The sequence below is a fragment of the Pinus tabuliformis genome, chromosome 9 (genome assembly GCF_031772625.1).
Source record: "Pinus tabuliformis cultivar Carrire ecotype Pingquan chromosome 9, CPIR1, whole genome shotgun sequence".
Classification (NCBI taxonomy): Eukaryota; Viridiplantae; Streptophyta; class Pinopsida; order Pinales; family Pinaceae; genus Pinus; species Pinus tabuliformis.
The window spans coordinates 892,088,510-892,109,655 of NC_142307.1; the positions used below are offsets into that span (position 1 = coordinate 892,088,510).

The 21,146-nt window shown below is 39.2% G+C and overlaps 1 pseudogene; it reads left to right on the forward strand.

The window, feature by feature from the left end:
- The first annotated feature begins 17,728 nt into the window (after positions 1–17,728).
- On the forward strand, positions 17,729–20,649 carry LOC149151637 (alanine--glyoxylate aminotransferase 2 homolog 1, mitochondrial-like; annotated as a pseudogene).
- The last annotated feature ends 497 nt before the right edge of the window (positions 20,650–21,146 follow it).

The window sequence follows — 21,146 nt, forward strand, 5'->3', positions numbered from 1 at the left end:
CCCGCTCCATTTCGCTATTTTTTCATCGTTAAATCATGAACAATGACTTTTACGTTCAGTTTCTATCTATCCTATGCGATTCTTCCTTTGGTAGCACATCTGCCTGTGTTAGAAAATTATATATTACAGAGCAATGGAACACATAAAATATTGCAGAAATATAAACACAGAAAATGCATAAAACAAGAGAGATATAGATTTACGTGGTTCACCTAGTTTGGGATACATCCATGGAGAAACAACCAGTCCTTTCTTTTATATTATCCAGCAAACTGAAGAGATACAACCTACAGCAAATCCGCTATAACACCCTCTTCGCTCCCAATCTCCTCCCTCTTCCTCACTCAGAATACAGATCTACATAGATGCAATACAATTCCCTCATATATAGTGAGGGGTTGCCTTTGAGGGAAAAAAACTCTAAATTAAACATAACTTCTACCGTTAGATCATCCACCTAATGAACGAGCTAGATTGACTAGAAATTACTAGACTTTTACAAGGAAATTTTACATCTATTTTTAGCTTCAGGGGCACTGCCCCTGAACCCCCGTCGGGGGACTACTGGCCCCCGGACCCCCTAGCTAGGGGGATTTACCGCCCCGGACCCCCATCAGGGGGACAAGTCCCCCCCGCACCCTCTCGCATGGAGGGGTGTACAGTCTTCCTGGGGTATACATCCAACGTAAACCTTTGAACACAGAAGATAATCAGGCTCCACACCCAACAATCTCCCACTTGGAGACTGATTATAGCAACTCCACTGCTGCTTCATTTGTTAGACAATGACTCCACTCTGGACCTGGTTGTTTCTCATCTTCTTCATCATACTTGAAGACCAATTGAAACTGAGCAGATTCTCAGTTTCTCCCTGGTTACAACTTTTGTTAACATATCTACAGGATTCTGGCTAGTGTGTATCTTTTCTAGCTTCAACTGTCCATCTTCCAATGTTAACCATATGAAATGGTACTTGAGCTGTATATGTTTAGTCTTGGAATGAAATGCAGAGTTCTTTGCAAGATGTATGGCACTCTAGCTGTCACTGTATAACCTGCCCAACTCCTGCTTCTTACCCAATTCATCCAGAAACCTTTGTAACGAAATCATTTCTTTACTAACCTCTGTAGCAGCAACATACTCTGCTTCTATTGTTGAAAGTGCAACAACATTTTGGATTTTTGAAACCCAATTGACAGCTAACTTTGGACAAGTCCCCCCCACACCCCCCACGTGGAGGGGTGTACAGTCTTCCTGGGGTATACAACCGGCTGAAACCTTTGAATACAGAAGATAATCAGGCTCCACACCCAACAACCTGTGCACTTCTATGACCTCTATGACATTTCTTCATTGCGCACAGTTCCCCAATGGCGTAGCTCTCCGACCCGAGCAATGTAGTTTATAGTCCCGCACTTCCTTTCAGGTGCCTGGAGCGCTAAGACTGTGCTTCCTTCATATAGTCACCTAGCTAGATCACCGATGTATGGCTTCAATTGGCTGCCATTCACCTTCCCTAGGAAGGGTTCTCCATTCAATTTGACCAGTTGAACTGCTCCACCATCGACAATCTCCTTGATGACATATGGCCCTACCCAGTGCATCCTAACTTTCCCTAGAAATTTATCAAATTTACTGTCATATAACAAGACCAGATCATTTACGTTGAAGGTGCACAGTTTGATGTGTTGATCATGCCATGCCTTTTCTGATCCTTTTGAACTTGTTGATGAAATCCAACTAGAAATCGGTCCTCCTCAAGCTCTGCTAGTTGTGCGAGCCTCTCTTCCAGGGCTCCATGACCCACCATTCCTGTGAGTGCCTCTATCTGTAGACTAGGTACAATGTGTTCCATTGGCATCACAGCTTCTATGCCATACACGAGTCTGAAAGGCGTTTTCCCAGTCAGCTTCTTGCAAGTCATTCTATAGTCCCATAGCACCATGGGTACACGCACATCCCAGTGATTTCTCTGAGCATTGTAAACCTTCGTTAGTGCGCTCTCCATTATCTTCTTGAAATTTTGCACCGTCTTGTTAGCCTGTGGATCACAAGGCATACTTTTTTGATGATACACTTGAAATTCTTTTGTCAACGCGCTGATTGTTTCATTAAGAAAGTGTGTACCACGCTCACTCATCAAGATATTTGGACAGCCAAATCTTGTCAACACATATTCAAAAATATACTTTGCTACTATCGCACCTATACAGTCCTTCAAATGTTGCATCTCGCCCACTTGGTCAAGTACTCAGTCGCGGTGATGATGTACCATGCACTTGTCTTCTTTCCTTGAGGCTGAATTGGACCCACAAAGTCAATCACCCATTTCTTGAATGGTTGTAACGTCACCTGTGGCATCAAAGGCAGTTCATCCCTTTGCGGAGGCCTTCCATTCCTTTGACATGCGTCACATGCCCTATAATATGCTTTCGAATCCTTATGCATGGTTGGCTACCACAACCTAGCATGTAGAATCTTCTGCATTGTTGCTTTCCCTGCATAATGTCCTCCCATAGCTCCTCCGTGAGCCTTAGCGAGGATTCTGCTTCATTCAAAGTTAGGCACATAACATCACAATATTTCATCTGACCCCATTTTGTACAAGTGCCCTGCAATGATAGAAAAGTCTGTCACGCACACTACTAGTTCCTTCTTTTGTTGACTTGTATAACCTTCCGGAGCCAATCCTGTCGTCAAGAAGTGGATAATATCTTCAAAGTGACTATCCACAATGCACACCACAAAGAGTTGTGCATTAGGCAGTCCTTCCTCCAAATAAGTAGGTTCCTCTCCAGTTTCAATGTGCAATAGATGATGAGGTCCCGCAATCATTCATCTTGGCTTTACAATAAATTAAAAGTCATACTCCTGGAACAATAGCAACCACCTACATAGTTTCCCCCCCAACACGGGCTTGTTGACCAGGTACTTCAACGTGGAATAATCTGTATACATCTTAAGGTGTTTGCCCAACAAATAGTGCCTCAACTTCTGGAGCATGTACACCATAGTTAATCCTTCGCACTCTGTCATGGAATAATTTTTCTCTGCTTTAGACAGCTTCCTACTTGTGAATGTTGTAGGATGATCCAGTTCTCCCTCACTGGCCTGTGTCAATATGGCCCCAAGCGCAATACCTGATGCGTCCATGTGCACATGAAATTTCTCCTTCCAATCCGAGAAGACTAGGATTGACGTGGTCACCATTTTCTCTCTCAGATCTTCTGACATTCATCATTCGAATAGAACGTAGAATCCTTTTTCAACAATTTCTCCATAGGCGTGGTGATCTGGGCATAGCTCTTGATGAACTTCCTATAGTATTCAGTATGCCCTAGAGTTGCATGCAGCTGTTTCAAATTTCTTGGCGCCTCCAAGTTAATTATCACTGTGATCTTCAAGGGGTCTACCATTAATCCTTGTTTGCATACAACATGAACGAGAAAGATCCCAAAAGGGACACAAAACAAGCACTTCTTCAGATTGAGCACGATCTGGTATCTCCTACATGTATCTAGCATCAAGTGCAGACTCACCACATGGCACTTCACAATCCAAACACTGTCCAATCATCAAAGTATACCTCATAAAATTTATGAATGAAGTCCTTGAATGTCGCAATGACTATGAGAGAGATTTTTGGAACATTCTTAAGCCCAAAAGGCATTAGGGTTGATCCAGGTGGCTCTAGACACATGCAGAAGTCCTAGAGGACTTAGAAAGGTTCAAAAATCAAAGTGATCAAAATGTTTTTGAACCAGGACTAGAGCATAGATTTCGTCTTCCTGATCGCAACGATGTGAACGGTTCATCAAACCGAGCTCGTATGTGAAATTTAAAGGCAGTAAAAGTTTTGGTCAAAGATGGGTTGTGGGCCAGGTTTAAGTGTCCTACAATTTGACCGACCTTAGGGCATGAAAACTAGCTCCCGAAAGTGGGTGAATTTGTTGGATACTTAATTTGTCTAATATCCCTTATATTAGACAAAATAAATAAAAAATGGCCTTAATAAAAAAAATACATGTTGAAGTGGCAGGCCATGACCCTCGCTACCTGTCCTCCCAAACCGCAAAAATAAAACAAAATTTTTATTAAAAAAATGGGTCGGCGACCATGGCCCCACCAGACCCCCAACCTCCAACCCACATTACGTTAAAACAATTTATATATATGGGTTGTGGGCGGCCCACCTCTGGTGGACCTAGCTAGGGAAAATTTTAAGAACCCCCCCTAAATTTATAAATATAATAAATGGGCGAATCTCCATGGTATATAGGAAAAATGGAAGGCGATTTTATCAATGATATAATATTTATATATAATTTTTTGGCGAATCTCTCACCAGGCATGACGAATATTTTACTCAATTATAAAATCTTGTAAGATCTTGGCGAATCTTTCACTAAATAATAAAACTTTGTAAATTCCTAGTGAATCTTAGCATAGGCTACACGCTGGTTTAATTCCCCCATTTAAATAGGCTACATTCCACGTGAATACCATGGGTCAATACCATGTGCCATTTTGGTGAATACCATGGGTCAATACCATGTGCCATTTTTATTTTTATTAATTCTAATATTAGGGTTAATAATGGTTTTTTGCATGGTATTAATAACAATCTAGTCCATGGTATTTGTCCCATAGTATTTTGGCCATAGGTTTCACCTAAATATAACCCATTTTTTGAGTGTCCTTAAATATAAGGTGACTTATGGAGTAAATATAAAAAAATGTTTTATTTGTTTACCATACCTCTCGTTTATTTATATTTTTATTAATTTACCACCCTCTTTTACAAATATGGTATTTGGCCCATAGGATTCACTTAAATAAAACCTCTTTCTTGAGCCTTCATAAATAGATAAAAAGAGGTTTTATTTATTTACGATACGTCTAGTTTATTTATATTTTTATTTATTTACCATACCTTTTGAGTAAGTATAAAAAGACGTTTTATTTATTTACCATACCTCCACTTTACTTATATTTTTATTTGTTTACACCCTTACATGTATATAAGGTGACTTATGGAGTAAATATAAAAAATGTTTTATTTATTTACCATACCTCTCATTTATTTATATTTTTATTAATTTACCATACCTCTTTTATAAATATGGTATTTGGACCATAGGATTCACTTAAGTAAAACCTATTCTTGAAAATGGGCGAATGGATTCACTTAAATAAAACCTATTCTTGAAAATGGGCGAATGGAAGGTTGTAAGTCCTAATTTCAAGGGCTAAATTTACCTTTTTTACCCTCTCCCTTAAAATAAGGTGGGCTATTTGAGGTTATTTGTAAAAATGTACTATGATACAAAATATTCGCCCCCTAAAAATTTAAAACCCCTTAATTTCGCGAAAGGGCGAACATTCGCCCCTAAAATTATCCTTGGACCTAGCCCACATCCATACTGCAGTTTACCATATATGATACAAACCATGGGTGGCGGGGTTCGAACCTGCCGAGCCGGAATGGCCGGCCGACCACTCGGGCCCCACATCGATACAACAACCATTTAACAAAACTCAAACGATCATGTTAAATACACCAACGTCTACAACCCAAAACCACATGTAGTTTAAAACCAACCATTAAATAATTAAATGCCAAAAGGTTGTTGAACTAGTAGAGCGGGGTTTCGACCATGAGACCTCCGATCGTATAATTTAGCGTGCTGCCAACAGCCGAAATGGGCTCTCCTTGTTAACTCTATTGCAAAATTTTTATATAAACACTTGTTTTTTCAATACGATGGGAGGGAGTCCAATGGATCCGTGAGGTTGAGAATGGAATGGAGGACGAACCTAGGATGGAGATTGAGGATTATAATTTTATACTTGTGACAGGTGGAAGCATCCTTTGCCTAGATGCAGGAGTGGAACCTGAACTTGGAGATTTTTCCCCAAAGGCAAAAATTCTTTTTATCAGAATGTAACCAAGTTTACAGTCGTTTTTCTCGGATTTTCGCAGGGAACACAATGGCAAGGTTGGATTCGCCTTTTTAGCAATAGATTTGTAGATTCCAATTAGAGGAGAATTTTTGAGAATCTTGAGGGAAACTTTTAGATTCCTTGGAGGTTTAAATTCACTAGAGTTAGAATGCAGCCAAGTTCATACTCATTTTTCTCACAATTTCGCAAGGATCTTGAAGGCGCAGACAAAATTTTGATTTGAGTAGCAGATCTTCAGATGACTTGGAGGAGTGAATATTTGAGGAATCTAGGGGGAATCTAAAAGATACCTATAGCCCCAGATTTTCACTTTGTCAGAAGTCAGAAATTTAACAGTCGATTTTACACTATCTGATGCCACGAATCTAATGGTGCAATCAGATTTTCCAGTTGATCATTCCATTTTCCATCCACTTTTCAAAGTGCAGTGCAAGTGTCAGCAATCAATGTGCGAGTAGTCATTTCCATGATATTCGACGCCATGAGATTGATGGTGGAGCCAGATCCAACAGTTTATTAGCCTTTTCTTCAGATAACTCCTTGATGTGCGGTATATGCAGTTTGATAATGTACTTCTTTGTCTCTTTGCTTGAGATGCATTGTGTTGTATAAATCCCCGTTTGATGTTTGATGTGGGATCTTGTTTTGTTCTTGATGTGATATTTACTTATTGTCATGCTTTGATTGAGATCCCTTTGTCATCTTGTTGACGGGATACTCATGTGTCACCATGTATGTTTGAATTGAGATCCATTTGATGCCATGTTGACGAGATGTTCATTATTAACATATGTGAAGTTATGTCATGCTGATAGGAGTCCTTTTTTGAATGAGAGTTCGTGCAGTGGAACATCTCTTGGAGCCACTCCTGCATGGGGGCGTATTCCTTGTATGATAGAGAAAACACATGCATGTACATCATCACTCTTTCCATCACTTAATGTAGCGGCCTACACTATCTTGACACTGGGGCCTAGAGATGTAGTCCCTCTCGAACAAACTCCATTATCAACATCTTGTGTTTTATGTTGCTTATTCTTGGCATGTTCCTTCTTCTTTACAACATGGATATATGTTCCTTTATGCTCTTTTAAATGAAATTCTAACAACATCACGGAAGTAAAAGATCTTGGTTAAATTCGGGAGTTGAGTCAACTCAGATCAAGTTTGGTATCAGAGTAGTCTTTTCGTGGATGTGAATTGCGAGCGTGAACAATGGAGCGTGAAACGATGGAGGATGACAAAGTGATGTACGATACCATGCTCAAAATTTCCCAAAAGGTGGAAATAATGTATGAAGCTCTACAAAACAAGACAGAGGAAAAGGAGTGCTTGCAGCTTCGGTTGTGAGCCACAGAAGAGGCCCTAGAAAAATTGAAGCACAACAGCGAGAGCCTTCAAGCACATAACGTTGAATTGAAGATGCTTCCACATGAAGATAAAGAGGAGAAACAAAGTTTGATACAACAACTGCAAGCTAAGGACGAGGCCTTGGAAAAACTACAGCGTGACCCATGTGAGGTAAAAAGTAGTTCTCCGACTTCATGTATGTTTCCTGATGATGATTTCACTATTTTTGAAAATCATACCACAGGAATTTTCTCCAAACTTTTGAAGAGGATGGGGTATGAAGGAAAAGGCTTGGTCGTTAATGGCTAAGGCATTGTCAATCCCATCAAACTAGTGGAATTACCCTATCAAACAGGATTTGGGTATGTCGGAAAGGAAGTTGGGGAATGCACCAAGACGGCCAACGAACCACCAATAATAGATGATGAGAAGCCCTCATCAGTTCTTTCCAAATCGACAGTGGAGGTAAAATATGTTGATTTCCCTTTAGTTTCATCTTCACATAGTATGATTTCTATGGGAAATTTGGAGATACCAATTACAGGGACAAACATGATGCTCCTTACCAGGATGAGGTACATGGAGGAAAAACTTGGTGTTAATAACCAAGGCATAACTCAACCATTGGAGCTTGTGTAGTGACCTCGACTTGCAGGTGGGATACACTGAAGGAGAATGCTTGAAGGTGTCAGATGCTTCTGAGACATCAATGAAATCGTCAAGGGAAGAGAATGATGGGAACACATCCCCATCATCCCATAGCAGTGCTTGTTGCAGAAAGAGCTGAGGAAAGCTCCCATCACCACAATTACACCAGAAAAAGCAAGGAAATGTATAACAAGTCATGATATTCGAATGTTCATTTCTATTACAATCATGTTGGTAATGATGGACGTAAAACATGGCATCAAAAAACATGTACTTTTTTTGGATTACATAACCAAACATTCGTTGAGTGCTATAAAGGAATAGCATCACACAAAAGGAGGAGGCGTGAAAGACCCTCTCAACAACAGGAAAAGAAGAAGGTAAAGAATATCTGGAGGAAGAAGACCTATTGCAGTCATTGCAATAGAAGTGCCCATCAAAGAGCCACATGTTGGAGGCTCCATCCAGAGCAGTGCCTTAAAGACAAAGCATCGGTGCATGAACCCGTTGAAAAGGTCGTTCGACAAGAAAAACCACCATAGGGGGATGACCCATTCACATTGATAAGTGAAAAATGGTTTCTAGATATGTTAGCTTGTCATCATCATGCTTTTGTAAATCATTTGTTGCATTTTAAAATGTAAAAGTGATGATGTGTTTTCCATCACTTGTTAAGCAACAATGATGTCTGGTCTTATTTTGTGATGCATTTTAAACTGTGAAGGTGATGTTGTGCTTCCATCGCTTGTTAAAGAAACAATAGTGTTTGGCCTTATTTTTGTAAATCATGTGTTGTCGTGATGATGAGTTTTCCATCACTTGTTGAAGCAACAATGATATTTTGGCCTTGTTTTTGTAGCTGGGGTATTGTTTCCATTTTGATGTAAACTTGACCATCAAGTATGTGTTATAAAATTGTGGCAAGTATAGGATGTTGAGGTCATTAGTTAGTCATATTGATAAGCATGTAATTTGCAAAACAATGTACTACAGGTTTGCAGAGGTTGTAGGTGTTGGCTCATCGCTTATGGCTCCGAAGGATAAAGGTGAAAGAGAAGGAAGGGTGACATATCAGATACATGTAAGTGCACACAAGGTACAGAGAAGTTACAGATTATTTTTCATGATTTTGGAGGACCAAAGCTCCTCAATGGGGAGGATTGATCCAGGTGGCTTCAGACACATGAAGAAGTCCCAGAGGACTCTGAAAGGGTCAAAAATCAAAGTGATCAGAATGTTTCCAAACCAAGACCAGAGTGTAGATCTCGTCTTCCTAACAGCAACGGTGTGAACGGTTTGTCAAACTGAGATCGTATGCAAAAGTTAAAGGAAATCAAAGTTTTGGTCAAAGTTGGGTTGTGGGCCAAGTTTAAGTGTCATACAATTTGACCGACCCCGGGGCATGAAAACTAGCTCCCGAAAGTGGGCAAATTTGTTGGATACTTAATTTATCTAATATCCCTTATATTAGACAAAATAAAAAAAATGGCCTTATTATTAAAAAAATAAAAATACATGTTGAGATGGTGGGGCACGACCCTCGCCACCCATCCTCCCAAACCACAACAATAAAGCACAATTTTTATTAAAAAAATGGGCCAGCAGCCATGACCCCGCCCCAACCTCCAACACACATTACGTTAAAACAATTTATATATATGGGTTGTGGGAAGGCCACCTCCGGTGGACTCGGCCCGCACCCAAACCACTTCTTAGCATATATGATACAAACCATGGGCGACAAGGTTTGAACCCGCCCGGCTGGAATGGTCAGCGCACTACTCGGGTGCCCACATCGATAGAACAACCATTTAACACAACTCAAACGGTCACGTTAAATACGCCAATGGATACAACCCAAAACCGCATGCAGTTTAAAACCAACCATTTAATAATTAAATGCCAAAAGGTTATTGAACCAGCAGAGCAGGGTTTTGACCATGAGACCTCTGCTCGCCTAATTTAGCATGCCGCCAACAACCCAAACAAGCTCTCCTTGTTAACTCCACCCCGAATTTTTTATATAAACGCTTATTTTTTCAATACGACGGGAGGGAGTCCAATGGATCCGTGAGGTGGAGAATGGAATGGAGGACAGACCTAGTATGGAGATTGAGGATTATAATATTTTACTTGTGACAGGCGGAACCATGCTTTGCCCAAATGTAGGAGTGGAACCTTGAACTTGGAGATTTTTCCCCGGAGGTAATTTTTTTTTTTATTAGAATGTAACCAAGTTTATAGTCGTTTTTCTCAGATTTTTGCAAGGAGCACAATGATGAGGTTGGATTCACCTTTTGAGCAATAGATTTACATATTCCCAGTAGAGGAGAATCTTCAAGAATCTTGAGGGAATCTTCAAGATTCCTTGTAGGCTGAAATTTGCCAAAGTCCGAATGCAGCCAACTTCATACTCATTCTTCTTAGAATTTTGGAAGGATCTTGATGGTGAAGACATAATTTTTATTTGAGCAACAGATCTTCAGATTACCCAGAAGAGGGAATCATTGAGGAATCTAGGGGGAATCTAAAAGATTCATGTAGCCCCAGATTTTCACTTTGTCAGAATTCAGAAACTTGACAATCGATTTTACACTATTCGATGCCATGAATCTCATGGTGCAATCATATTTTCCTACTGATCATTCCATTTTCTAGCCACTTTTCAAAGTGGAGTGCAGGTGTCAGCATTCATTGTGTGAGTAGTCATTTCGATGATATTTGATGCCATGAGATTGATGGTGTAGCCAGATGCAGCAGTTTATCAGCCTCTTCTTCAGATAACTCCTTGATGTGAGGTATATGCAGTGTGAGCATGTACTTCTTTGTCTCTTTTCTTGAGATGCATTGTGTTGTATAGATCCCTATTTGACGTTTGATGTGGAATCCTGTTTTGTTCTTGATGTGATATGTACTTATTGTCATGTTTTGATTGAGATCCCTTTGTCGTCATGTTGATGGGATACTCATGTTTTTCCATGTATGTTTGAATTGAGATCCCTTTGATTCCATGTTGGCAGGATGCTCATTATTAACATACATGAAAATATGTCATGCTAATAGGAGTCCTTTTTTGAATGAGAGTTCCTGCAGTGGAACATCTCTTGGAGCCATTCCTACGTTGGGGCATATTCCTTGTATGATAGAGAAAACACATGCATGTACATCATCACTCTTTCCAGCACTTAATGCAATGACCTACACCATCTTGACACTGGGTCCCGGAGATGTAGTCCCTCTTGGACGAACTCCGTTATCAACATCTTGTGTTTTATGTTTTTGATTCTTGTCATGTTCCTTCTTCGTTATAGCATGCATATATGTTCCTTTATGATCTTTTAAATGAAATTCTAACAATATCATGGAAGTAAAATATCTTGGTTAAATTTGGGAGTTGAGTCAACTGGGATCAATGGTGTACTGGAAACAACCCCATTCAGTCACAAAGGTCATCTTGCTTCTACCTCAGGCGTGATTTTGATTTGATGGTACCCAGAGAACCCATCATTGAAAAAGTATGCTTCTTGTCCACCCACATTATCGAGGACCTCATTAATGAATGTGGTCGGGAAAGGATCATGCACACAAGCATCTTTCAATTTCCCGAGATCTATGCATATCCTTATTTCTTCCTTTTGTTTATTTTCCTGGACCACTATTGGGATTACCCAATCAGATTCTTCCACCGGTTCAATAATACCTACCATGAGCATCTTATCTAACTCAGCACAGACCCTTTCCTGATACTTTAGATTAAGGTGGTAAGGTCTTTGCTCCACAGGTTTTGCGTCCGGTTTCATGGTGATCTTCCTGACACCCAGGTCTCCTATTATTCCCTTTAGATCCGAAAACTTTGTGGGGAACAAATCCTGATATTTGCAGAGGAGCTTAGTGACCTTATCTACAATCGTGTCATCCCAATAGTCCCCAATCTTCACAAATTTTGGCTCCGCCGTTGTGCCAATGTTGACCTATCTAGTTTTCAGTAGTGTGGTTATGTCTAGATCCTCTATCTGCAGTCCTTCAACCTCACAGTGACCCTCGGTTTCCAGAATATTAATATTTCTAGGATCCTTGTCTTCTTCTTCAATAGTCACGTTGTAGCATTCCAGCGCGTGGCTCAGCTGGGTAGTCCAATCTGGGTCAATCAGGTCCAAAGTATCATGCGGTATCCTAAATATCACTGCTTTAACCTCTTGTAGCTCTGCATCAATATAGTCAAACCCATCCTCAAATTTGAACGTCATTATAAACCCCTGGCGCAAGATGCCCCATTCTTAGTGCCATGGCAGATCTTTGTTTCCAGGTACCAATTCATTGGTATGACATCCAGGGTATGACAAAACATATGTACCCATTTAGGTTGGGGCTCTGCTCAATAAGCCTTAGTCCATTTGGCCCAATGATCGTGTGGATCATCCCTTCCATCATACTTGTCTATCATCTGTACTTTCAACTATCCAAAACGTATTCTCATCATCCTCCTATATTTGTGCTAATAACCAAAATTATCCTTGTGTGTACCCCACCATCTTGCGGGCGTAGCGCACAACACCCAATCCAAGGCTTGGAAGAGATGCTTCTCCAACACTTATCTTTCAAATGCATCCAAAAATATATCTACATCAGTCAACCCATCATAAGAAGTCAGATTCCTTACTTCTAATGACACGTAGCGTAATGACTTGGTCATCATATTACAACGTAGTGTAGATACTTCATGCAACCGGTTCTGTGAGTGCTCTAGTTCTTTGTCTAAATATGATGTGTAGGAGATCTCACAGTCCCATGCAATATGTTCATTTATTGTCGGATTTACCCAATCCTGGTCTGGCATCATTATCTTGTAAATCTGGTCTAAATCGTCATCACTTTCATAATCGTGGACAGGTTTTATATAGCGCGGTCCTTCTGTAGGGTCTAGTGGCACCACTACTCAGAGTGATTTCCTTTAAAATATCATCTTTCACTTCTTCAAGTTGATTATCCCATTCATGTCAGTGGCCCAATCGATCTAAAGGAGTGCAGGGTAGGGATTGCTATCATCCACAATCTCTATTACTTCAAAATATGCCAGTGCGCACGCGCCTTCGATGTCAACTGTTACCCCCTGCAGCTTCCCCATTGGGATGATTTTCTGTAGAGACTACTGAAGTGCAGGTCTCCCCATTCTTTCCCATGTTTTTTTTGGCAAAACATTCACATCAGACCCTAGATCCAAGATAACTTGGTCCATTTTGTATTCCCTTATCTACGCGGTCAGTCTCATCTCACACCCAATGCTTGCCTTATGCTTACCAATCTTTCTGACTATGCACGGTTCGTCAGTAGCATTGTCCTTGCCAACACACTGATTTATCAATTCCTATAGTCCCTTCATAGCATTACTATCATGGAGCAGTTTCATGTAGGTCTCTAAGAACGTGGAAATCATGGATGGGTCGATTTCTTCAATTGGTTTCCCGTGACTTCCTAAGGTAGAGGCCTCATCAAAGCTTTTCTTTGCTTCCATAAAGGTTTCTTTTGTGTGCTCTAGATCAAACCAGTCTCCTTCTCAGGTGCTTCATGGACCCACTCACCTTCTATAGGTTGCTTCCCTTTATCCTCGCCAGTCGTTGTTCCACTCCACAACATAATGTTTATCTTAGGGTCTTCCTTGCGAGGCTTGTCCCTCATCATTTGGAGGTTCTGCGTCTGCTGCGCCCCCTTTTCATGAATCTTAGCCAACAATATAAGGCAATCCTTCATGGCATGGTCAAAATTAATACAGTAGTGGCATGACAGTCGCGTCGGATTCGGACAATCTCTCGCATAGTGTCCGCATCCTCCATAATTGTAACAAATAAGTTGCCCTTGGCCTCTACCAAGCCCCCTCCACCTCAGCCTCAGTCGTGCCCTTGATACTCACCTTGTGTTCCCCCAACACCTTGGTCTAGAGGCCATGTTTCTTCCTACATCTTGTATGCAGGTGTCCTGTCCATCATTAATTCGTAACTATTGAAATTACACTCGTCATGACCCACCGATTCATAGAAGTTGCAGAAAAGTTGTTGCGGTGTTTGTACGAATTTCTACAACAAATGGAAATTGTTGGTCGCATGTTTCCTAGTTACCTGGCATATAGCACCCCATAATGTGGGTCCTACACTTGGCCCTGCCGCAACCTCCAACCTTAGAGGCATTGGTCCCCTTGCTGCAACATCATTTGAAAATACTGGACATCCTTGTCATGCCCTTGACCTTTGCATTTCATGCACCAAACTTATTTGCACGCCTCTAGCTGAGTTGTTTTGTCTTTCTTCAGACTTTGCATTTCGAGGCAAAGGTTCTGCAACTACGCATGAATCTACTGAACCCCTAGATTAGCATCCTGAATTGGTGTCTCATGTAGTCTCATGGCGATTTCCATAGCTTCTGCCCAATCTTCTAGTGTGATAGCGCAACCCTTAGGTGGAGCAGGAGTGAGGCCATGAACCATTGTGATGCTACCCATCAGTTAGGTTCATGTTGGCTTCACGGATTTTACACTTCAATCTTTGATCCAAATCCGGGGCGTCTCCCCATGATGTATCATGATTGCCTTGAATCCCACAAATGATTGCACTTGAGACTTAGGTCTACTGCATTCTTTATTCAACGCAGTCTGGATATCTGCCAACGCGGATGATGGGTTATTAGTACTGTACTTAATGTACCACATTAGTGCATGGTCCTGCAAAGCACTAACCAGTGTGGCTTTATTCATTTGGTCGTCTGTGATACCTTGAGCTTCCCATACAACCTTCACGACAAACCAAAACTGGTCTATATCTTCATTTCCTATGCCCTTGAATATAGGTAGCTTTACAGAGTTCTCCATGTTGAATAGTGGTGGAGGTGGCGGTGGTGTGGGGGATGAGGTAAGTGGTGGAGGTGAGGATAGGGGCGGTGTGGATGGATGGGATGAGGATGGAGGCGGTTTAGGTATTCATGGGAACCCTTGTATTATCAACTGAATAGCTCTAAGTGGAGAAGCTTGCGCTTCTCCTTCGTCATCACTCAAAGGAGGCTCAATCAGTGGGCTATACTCAGGACCTTTTCTTCCTCTGTCCGTAAAATACCTTCCACTTTGTGTAGCTCCAAACATCAAGGTAACTGCATGAACTGCATTTCACACAAGAGAATCTTAATCTGAGTATTTGGTGATTTCAGATACTTACCTCGTGGTCATTTGAAGAAGTGGCACTCTAATTCGCTGCAACTGACAGAAGTATCGACCACAAACTCTATCACAAACCATCCTATGATGTGGTCGATCCAATGGTCGACAGCATGCGTGACCTTATCTTTAGAGGCTTCCAATCTTTGCACTAACTCTGGGGTCTAGACAATGGGATTTTCAAGCCTCCACCTCCCTTGGTTGTCCGCCAACTTCATGATCCACTCATATAATTCAACCGGGAAGGAACAAAAAAATATTTTGTGTATTTTTGTGTAAAAATATATGTTTAGCCACCGTTCTTTCATCAATCGCGGATTCCTGTTCTCTTGTGCCGTGAATTCATGGATATTTCAAGCCAACTAGTCTTTGATCTCTTTCTTAGTTGGAATCCAATGATGCGACATCACACATCTCGTTATGCAGATCCCGGTCCCGACAATGGAACAATTTGTTGGCTTGATGGGCCCTAACCCATGTTCAGCATTAGTCAGCCAAGCAAATCCTTACACTACTGTCCCTTTCAACATCAGTCTGTGGAGCGCAGACTGAAGTCTCACTCGAAGCAGTATGGGGGGATGCAGGAACCAAGTTTCCTCACCCTGAGATGGTCGTGATGTTGATTTTATACCTTCCCTTCTTCTGCGCAGATCGATAAGCCTTTAGGGCTTAATAATGTACTTTATATTTCGTCTCCTAAAACCTCCGCGAAGTATACGATTGTCCTTCGCACGACCCTAACCAGTGGCTTAGGTACTTAAATGCCATTGTTTCTGCATTATTGTATTATTTCCTGAATTATCTTAAGTGTTCACCAAATTTACCATGCAATGAAGATTATCTTTGCGTAAACATATATCCTTATTTGCATTCATATAACAGATAGAAACATATACATTCGCGCATCAAATTAGCATTACAACATAAACCCAGAACTTAACATAGCCTAACCACATGCAATTCGCAGAGGAAAAATACATAGTAATTATAGAATACTTCTCTTTATTGATGATTCAGATCTCCAATAGAGACTTGATCTGCCATGTGCACACAATTGCAGGAGTCTGCACACTTAGTTGTGGACTTCTACCCTAGGCCTTTGCGCACTCAGCTGTAGAGCCTCTTCCTATGCTAAGGCTCTCACTCTTAGCTCTTCACAGACTCATCAAACACTTCTACTTCTCTTCTTACTTACTTCCTCCTTAGACTCCTCTAAGACCTCCTTTTTATATAATCCCATGGGTCGCGGACCAAGGGTGGATCTCCAAAACCGACACAACCTATCTAGACTAAGGATGGAAAATCCTTTCTAACTCTTGATATATTTGCACTCCGTGACCACAAAATGCGGAGACTTTACATTTCTTTATAAAAACTTCGGGCCTTCTACCCCAGAACTTGGGTTTTTAACCCCAAAATTGACCCCCACGAGACCCGTTCTGAACACCTTGTTACAAGATTAGCTAGGGAATATGGAATTGATTATGCATGCTTGAATTTTCATTTTCTAGATTATGTTCTCAAGGAACACTAAAGGAGGATTTGCACTACAAATATTGGACTTCCTTCAACTTAGTGCCAAGTTTGTGGGGTAAACTGTGAATATTCCACCAAAATCACCAGGTACTTGCACATGTTCCAAGATTTAAGCTCTTTTAAACTAAGGCCAAGTGGGAGGGGAGGGATACAGGAAAAATGGAATGCTAGTATATATATTAGACTAATATTCTGTTGACCTCACCAGTGAATGACCACTTCCATGATTTTTTTTCTCTTTTGTGGCCACCTTCTTACAAGATTGGGATAAGTTAGTATGAAATTGATTATGTGTGGCTTTTTTTCTAATTTTATTTTTCTTTTTTTGAGAAAGTGATTCAGGTAATGTCCATGGAGTCTTGGATACATGGCGATCAATTTCATTGTTAAGGAACTCCTAGATATCAAGTCACCAGTTCAATTCCCTACCCTATTCGAGTGTTATTCTTGGAAATGGCCATGATGTATCCTCACCAATGCAAAAATTAGAAGAAAAAAAGTGATTCAGGGAGCATGCCTATAAAGGCTTCACCACAAAGAGGGGACTTCTTTCAACTTAGGTGCTAGGCCTAATGGGTAATTTTTCTACCAAAATCACCCTTGAGTTGCATGCATGTGGGAAAGACCACAAAGAGAATAGAACCTAGGTGGATAATGTAACACTATGTAGACCTCACTAGTGAATCAATGTTCCTCATTAGTGCGTGGAAGGTTGTTTGATTCTAGAGGTTTCTACTAGCTTATGAGGATTTTGCTTGGATTAGGCATTGCAATTGTGGATTTCATGTTACAGTTTGTATGTTTTCACTTGGCCTGACCCTTGCATATTTTAGAGTTTTTTTTTTTTTATTTCCTCACTGTAGTGTCTCATAGGATTAGAGTATTTCATGCTTGAGATTCAAGGAGTCATGGAGAACAGGTTATTAAACTTGGTATTATAGGATTTGATTGAATTTTTGTACTTTGTTGGTTGTCATTTATGAAGTTATTGGGATATGTACATGGAATTGTGGGAAATCCTATTAGGTAACCATGGCCATTGTGTTTCATTCATACCCATATTTTGTTTGGGATAATTTGGAACTTCCATGCTTGGACCAGTAATTATCTATAAATTAGATGGATCTAGGTACTATTTCGAGTCGATTTGATGTAATAGGTTGCTCTTAATATTCATTTCCTTTGGTTCTTTCATGCTTATTTCATTAGATTTTTGTGATTATCTTGGGTTGGCTATTATTTCTGGGTTATTTTGATGAAATAGATGGTTCTCATTATTTTGGTATTTTCATTTTTCCATACCTTGATGAGTAGATTCACATGATTATGTCAATCTAGGTGTTATTGTTGGGTCAGTGATTTTGATGGAATAGATTGCACAATATTGCAGTTGACATTTATTGTAAAAGATAATAATATTAAGGTTGCAAAAGATTAAAGAAGTTAAGAATATATTGTGGGTCATTTCTTTAGCACAAGATTGTGAAGGATGTAGTTAGCTAAGTGCTAGAGTATCTTTACTTTTGTTTGTAGTATTTTTTTTTTGTATTACTAACATTTCATGTACAATGGATTTTAACAATGGTCTTGTATACCTTGATATTTTTGCAGTTGAATATTGTTGAAGGAAAGATGCAATACTTTTTTGACGAATATGGGCAACAATGCTTGGATGCTTATGTAGGCATTGTGTGTATTTCCTGTAGGCACTGTCACCCTAAATTTGTTGATACTATTAAAAAGTAGACAAATCTTCTACAACATACTATCACAATATATCTTCATCATGCAGTCATGGAGCTTGGAGAGGCATTAGTTTCAAACATACCTAGAAACCATAAGATGTTACCGGATGTTTTGTTAAATTTGTTCTCTTTAGCTTAAGCTTAAAACATGCAAACTTATGTTATTTCCTTTTATTGGCAAGGAATTTCAAATTGTCCAAATAAAGTATTTCTGCACTTTTTTTTTTTGATGATTGACTTTCTTACTTGAACGATACTATTAAATAAATACCTTTATGTTCATATTCTATGGATTTTTGTTTTAGCTGTCATATTTTACTCTTGCAACAGGAAGACAGGGCCTTTATTTCAGGGTGTTGGTGGAGTAGTAGAACTAGCACCTAGATACTTGCCAATAGTTTATGATATTTTTCGAAAGGATGGAGGTGTTTGTAAAACTGATGAAGTTCAGAAAGGATTTGGTGATATGGGAAGCTATTACTATGGATTAGAAACATAAGGTGTTATCCTTGACATTGTTACTATGACCAAGGTATCATTATTCTTGTTTGCTTCATGTTTTCAATACTTTCATTTATAGTAAATCAGATTTGAAAATTATATTGTTTTTACCTTTTTCATTGAGGAAAATATCTTATTTACCAAAATGTCAAGGAAATTCTTTTTCCCAACATCAATCTTTGCTTTCGTTATCTAGGGTTTACCCCTTTCTTTTTGTATTTTGGTATTTTTTCTTCTGGGATAAACCTTAGGAACTCATGCATTGTCATTCTCTTGATGTATTGTTGAGTCTCAATGATTCAATTTCATCAATTTTGGATATTAATATAGTATCTCCTTTCTTTCTTTCATTAATTAAATTTAGAGAGGAGAGTGCCTCACAGAAAAACTTATTATATGGATCAAACTTGTATATGTTGATTTCCAATTTTAATGCGACCAAAAGGGTATTTAGAATGGCGTTGCTCTTGGTGTTGTTGTCACAACTCCAAAAATTTCCCAAGTGTTAGCACAACAATTACACTATGTTACTTCTGGTGGAAATATTGTCAGTACTACTGGTAGCCATGTTGTGCTAAAAGTTTTAGAAAAAATACAAGAACATTGCATTGTTGTGGGTGCTCATCTAATTAATTGTTTAAGAGAACTTCAAGATAAATATGAAAGTAATTTCCTCACCAACTTTCATTGAGGAATAAAATTAATGTTAAGTTTTCTTTTCAAAAGTGCATTTTTTTATTTATTCTAGACCATATGTTGAATTCCATTAGATGAGTTTTCTTTCTGGAATTGAAAAGTAGTTATTTTTCAAATAGGAAACCATTATTGTTTGTTTATTTTTGTATGTTACTTTCCTTTTCCATTTTGATCTACTTATACATCTCTTTTCTATCTTATTGTTGATAATGAGATAGAGCAAGGACAATTCATTTTTTCTTCCAATTTATGAACAACTAACACATATTTCAGGCATACATCTAAAATTGTGTCTTCCTTGTAATGAGTTGTGTATAAAGAAAATATTCCATCAAAATAAATGAGCTCAACAATTAATTTCATCTCGTTTCCCTTGAACATTGGTGTTATACTCACACCTATAACTAACTGAAAGTTTGTTTCTATCTCAATCATTAGAGATTTAAGGGGAAGAGGGGTCTATTGATTAGGGTTGAGCTTGTGACCAATCAAACTTCAAAAACACTTGACTTGACTTGTATTTTAGACTTGACTTGTGTTTTAGAAGATGAAAGGTATTGAATTCACATCTATTATGAAAGATACCTTTCATCATCCTTTGACTCTTACAAGGTTATTCGTTTATGTAGTGGTTAGATGTTATATAAATTTGATAAATCTTTGATGCACTTATAATTCTTATGAAAACCTAGGAGTGTTTGTTGGAAAAGGGGGAATGTGTGGAAAAGCCTTCAGAATCAAGCCTCCAATGTGCTTCACAAAGGAAGATTTTGGTATGCTTATCTTTGCATTTTATTTTACTCTACCTATTATTGCAATGAATGTGGTTGTGATAAATTTAGTCTATTACCTGGAAGCATGAGCATTCAAGCTTCCTATATTATTGCGATTGATAGAAAAAGACCCTATTTTTATGTATGTGAATAAGATGGGACAATTCGTAATAATTTTCATTTTTTTGTTGCAGATTTTCTTATAGATGTTATGGACTATTCATTGTCAAAAATTTAATGTACTTTCCATGGTTTGGAATAGGTTCGTAATTGGTTTCAATAAATTTTCAACTACAGTAGTTGTAGTAAGATCCAAAATTTAAAGTTATTAGTGTATAAAATCTCCATAGAAGACGTGGCATTCAACAATACTTACGTTGCTCCATCATCGAAACTTTAATGTGTTACATAGTTCGAAATGGTTTTCACTTTTTTGTTTCAATGAATTTGCAACTAAAATTGTTGCAGTAATATCTCAACGCATGAGACACCACATCATTGTCTCTTCGTCTCTGCAAACTATAGGAAAGTCTTGTAAATCTTAGAATGTGATTATGTGATGATAACAACTAACTCTTATCGGTTCAATGTCTTTCTTTGATGGTGATATCACTGACTATTATGGGTTCTAATGTGATTATTTTACTATTGATGGGTTCTTTATACAGTGAATTTGGTTAACATGTTATGTCTACTGATGAGCACTAGTATTGCAGCAAGAATGTTGCAACTCCT